Consider the following 5,471-nt stretch of genomic DNA (forward strand, 5'->3'; position numbering starts at 1 on the left):
CCATTAGGGTGCCGGTGGAGAAGTGCCACCTCTCCGAAAAGCCCTAATGGCCACGGCCCGGCCTTTCATGTGAATAATGCTGTTTATATTAGGCCTCAGCTCCTACATTAGTGTCCTTCAAACGTCTACACCCTCGCAGCCGTTTGGCATTTTCGAAATACTTCACAGGCTTCCTATGTAGAGTCTATTATCAGGGGCTGTGCACCAGAGGAAAGTGTGTATGTGTGTGTGTGTGAGTGTGTGTTTAAGTGCTGGAGTGCAGGAGTCATTGAAGGGCTTCATTAAAGAATGGAAAGTATGTAGCCATCTCTGCAGGCTGGCCGCAGCAGTCTTTGCTCTCACCTGCACCATATATGCCCAGTTATGGCCAGAGTCAGACCCTGTTGAGTAAAACAAACACTGCCCCCTACAGGTCTGGGACTGTCTCTGCAATACAGATTTGAATAAAAAAGTCATGAGCAGGAATCTAGGATGAGGTGGAAAAAAAATTTCTAAAGCGGGAAGTTTAGCTAGAGTGACACAAAGCTGCACACTAGCACGGTTGATAAAAATAGACATTTCCTCATAAGACCACTCGTTTTATCATATATCTAGCATAACAGCAAACCTGAGGCATTTCAGTGTTTCCTTTTAAACCCCACAAACAGATCTGAGTCCCTGCTTTGCACCGTCCCTCCCACAAATCTGTTTCCTTTTCATTCAGTGTTCCCAGTTTGCTCTAACTGTTTTCAGTCAGAACAATCAGTCTTCACAGGGTCGAACACACAGGAGTCAGGCAGCCCTCCATCATGGCTGCCTTCCCAGAGTTTCTGATCACCAGATATGAGTGTGCGTGTCATCAGTCCCAACTTTTATAAATGTTTGACACGCAAGCCAAGGCACTCAGCGATGCTGAAGGATCTGCACATGCATATGCATTCATTCACAGTCATGTTCCTAATATCCAATTGCCTCTTCTTGTGCTTTTACATATGCCAACACAGGCCCTAATCTGTAAATGAAGCATGGGAGGAAAGGGATCATTGCGGTGAGAGTTATTTAAGAACAAAGCGTGAAGTACATAAGCAGGAAAATGTTTTCAGGTCAGGTTTTGGATTGACAAACTCACAGTAGAGGTAGAAGTCCAGCAGCAGCAGCAGCAGGAGCAGCAGAGGCCGGAGAAACACCACACTGAGAAGACAGATGAAGAGAGGGCTGAGCAGCGGAACAACACGTGCAGGGCGTAAAAAAGCCCATCACAGTCAATCAGGCGTCAGCTGCTAGTCGGGGAGGAAAAGAGGGGAAACTTTACCCCAGCTCTGGCCCTCCTGAGTTGGCCTGCCGTGTGCAGCGCGGGGGAAATCCACTGGATGTCACATACATCTTGATTTTTATGAATGCTTTGATAGCTCCCCTAAAGACACTCCCATGACCAGGTGGAGGGTATTTATATAAGCGTGTCAGACAAGCAAAAATGAGGGGAAAGGATATTTGCTGATCCCCTTTGCTCACAGAGAAAAAAATCTTGAGGTTATTCTAATTGCAACTGGAAATAATTATCTGGCTGTGGACTCTGGGAAGCGGGTCACTTGAATGCACCCTGCTCTGATCACCAGGTGTGAAGGGTGGATGGTTGTGACTGACATAGTGCTGTCCAATGGGAGAGAAACCTGCATTCCTACTATGAATGTGTGTGTATTGGATGAGTCTTTTGATGCACTGGAAATAAATCACAGAAACATCAACACTTTTAAACTTTTAAAAAAATACCATCAGGACAAAAAAAGAGAAAAGATTTACCGTTTGCCTTAATTCTTCTCTTCTTAAAGATTTGGCTGAAGTGACAATTTGTTCAGGACAGAAAACACACTGCTTGTTTTTTCCCGTCACAGTTAGGATTTCATTTCTAGCAATGTCGCTGCATTCCCAACAGATCTCAACATTTAACTTAGTGAGTACAATATTATTACCAATGGAATTGATGGCCAAAACTAACAAAATAAAACCAACGTTGTATTAAACAGGAATTATCATTTAAAGTGAGACTATGTAACTTTTGAAAGAAGAAATAACATTCCTTCTCTTGAAAAGTTAAATCCATAAGCAGTAAACTTGCACGTTTGCTCAGCAATTTACTCAGTGTTTTTTCTGCTGCAGACTTACTTGGTGTGGTAAGACCAGTAGCTTATAGTGGCTAATGTTGGCTAATGTTAGTTAACTTGAGCTACAGATTGCTTTGCAACTGAGTCAATTTGCTGGCTTTATGACTCTTTTATCCTGTAATTGTCACTTAATCTCACTTAAGTGAAGTCATTGACCTGTTTATATATATATTTATTTCCTATGCTGGATTCAACTTTTCATTTTCAAAAGGGATGTACTACTTCCTCTTAAAAAGTTACATAGTCCTATTTAATGCATTACCAATGCAGCTGAGTGTTCATCCTAAGATTGAACTTACACGTTTCAGAGAACGCACAAGTGTATGTGTGGTGAGACAAAACACAGCTGCCAGTCCAAGAGTTTACAAGAGAAATTTTCAAATACGCCTCAAATCAAACCAAAAAGCACACAACTATGCAAGCCAGTTCCCATTAGTGCAGTATGACCCAAGACTTTATTGCTTCCAACACTGCAAACGAATTCCACGCATTGTAGTAGTCAGTGATAATTAGGATCTGTTGAACACCTTCAGTTTCCACTCAGCTCTTACATATTCAGTGTTACAGCACAATAAATGCCTTTAGTTCTTTAATGGTCTCTGTGCAACATGAAGAAGGAGGGTGGAGGAAGTTATAATCTGTAAGAATGCTCTGTGATGTGACCACAACTCAGTGAACTGAAACAACACACCAGATACATTATTCATTGAAATTAACACCGCCGCTTAGATGATGAGAATAGGCTGGAAGAGTTATAAACTTCTATGATATGTAAGTAAGGAACACATGAAAAAGGACTGTTATTTATGCATACAATGTGGAGTACTGACAGATTAAAGCTTTATCTGAGAGGCGAGGGAAGTGGAGGCTGAATAGGCATAAAAAGATCTCGTGAAATTTGAACTTTTTCTTTCTTCATCCTCTGTGAAATAACACGGGCACAAACTGCTCAATTTATGGGTTATTTTGTTTTGAAGGGCTCATTGGAGAGCAGTGAAATCGGCCTTTTAAATCTCAGCTGTGGAGGCGGAATGCGCATGACCGTGCTTTTAAATGCACAATATGTTTGCGGATATGCATTTTTCTATTTCCATTTTTTGTGCATGATACGTGTGCTCATCTACAGTGTAGCTGAATGTTAGCATTTCTCTGCTCCCTGGTTTTGTAACATGGTAATTGTGCAGAGCGAGTACCAATGTGCCAGGTCTCAGTTTAATGAATCCCACCTGTAACACATTTGCACATTCATTCCTCTCCAAGGAGAAATCCTGTTGCCAAAGCAAAGCCTGAGCCGAGTGGAAGCTTGTGGCTCTGTTGAGTTACAAATCTTAATAGTGTACCCAAGATGGCTGCCGATTTTTATCAACCCATTTATTGACTTATGAAGGCATATGTATGAAATCTGTATTTGAGAACATTTACAGTGCTCAACGCGCTCTGCAAACAGGCAAGGGAAGGAGGAGGAGAGGCCCATGGAATGTCAGAGCGAGTTGCCTCATGAAACCCTCTGGCATGTGAAAGGGATTTCACAAACATGAGTACATCGAATGATTAATTCAACAGCTAATCTCTCCACAAACTGTATACATACCAATATCTTAAAAGATTATTAGACCACTCATCTAGGGCTTTTCCATGACCTCAGTATAGCGCTGAATAACCACACTGCAGACTTTAAAAAAAATAATTTTCTCAGGGATCTAGTGATGGTTCACCTGAATCTCTCATTTAAAGTGGAGCTGTACAGTAGATGCGTACGTTCATTGAATTAGTTATTGTTGATCGTCCTGCTGCATACATGGAAATGCATGCATACGTTGCATATGGTTGCAGCAACTGCACAAATGCCCATCGGGTAATTTGAACAGAATGTAAACGATGTTGGGCATTTAAATAATCTAATTTGATCATTTACAGCATATATTGGAGTTTGATTGAGACCAGCTTTGTACAGCTGGAGGGACAAGATTATGTCAGTTATTATTAGCTATGAGTTATGGTATAATTATTTCTGGTTCTGAGATCGGAGATCAGTAAAGGAAAACACAACATAAAATAGCCCACATCATTATAGAACCGCTGCTAATGGTTTTATGATGTTTCTATGTATAGGCAGGCCTTATTTTATACTGTATGCTGAATCAATTCCCAAAGAGCTTTTGAACCATGCTAGTGGCTTTGCTCTTGGGGTTGGCAATGTCGGCTGGTCCACCACTTTGGCCCAGACAGAAATATCTCAACAACTATGTCATGAAATGTGGTACAGATATCAATGGTGTCCAAAGAATAAACTTTAATAATGGTGTTAATTCCCAGACTTTTCCTCTAGTGCCACCATGAGGTTCACGTTTGTGGTTTTAAAGAAATGTTTCTACAACAATTGGATGGGCCGCCGCAAAATGACATAACTAACACTGCAATATTGCTTACATGGTAATGCATCAGTAATAATCACCAAATAACATATGTAACTAGAAAGGCACCCACAGAGCACAGACCTCCGCCAAGGCCAATAGTCCAGTCTTGTATGAAATGTGAATCTGCACATCATTCACTTTCATTCTTACATACGAGCTACATTTGTTTATACATTCATGTTTGAGGTGGCTGTTGTTTGCTGCTGTTTTTTTGTTGTTGTATGTTTAGTCACAGCACACCATTCGCTTTCATCATGATAGGGTCACGCAAGTGTTACAAATTCAGTTCATTTTGCCGTAGAAAATTAGGAATAATTTGTGTATCCGCCCCAAGATTCGGATCCACTCCAAACTTTAATGGGTTTACTTAATAATATATTAATAATAATAGCAGTAATCCTGCTGACGGACAAACCCAGAAATGGCACCATAAACATAACCTCCTTGGTGAGGGTAATAATGTAATACTGACTGGGGCTATTATTTTTTACTTTTAATACTTTAATTACATTTTGATGATAATACTAAGATTTTGAATGCAGAACTTTTGTTTGTAATGCAGTATTTTTACATTGTAGTATTGATAATTTTACTTACTGTATGTAAAGAATCTCAGTACTTTTTCCACCACTATGTAATATACAGTAAATTATAATGATATAATTAGAAATCATCTGAGCCTGTTACTCAGTTGTGATTAGTTGTTTTGGAGCAACAGCTGTTTAAAGTTGATACCGAAAATGCTGATGAATCATTTTGCATCATATAGTTGCCTTTGTTGCTCATTGTTGTAACAATTAAGTTCCTTGTTGGTTGTCAGGTAAAGCTGAATCAGTCATGGCTGCTTCAGCACTGTGCTGTTGTTGCTCATTTCAGTCCTGTTGCTCCCAGTTGGTGGTCCCAGTAATGAGCA

The sequence above is a fragment of the Morone saxatilis genome, unplaced genomic scaffold (assembly GCF_004916995.1).
Source record: "Morone saxatilis isolate NCDOM2014 unplaced genomic scaffold, NCSU_SB_2.0 Contig24, whole genome shotgun sequence".
NCBI lineage: Eukaryota > Metazoa > Chordata > Actinopteri > Moronidae > Morone > Morone saxatilis.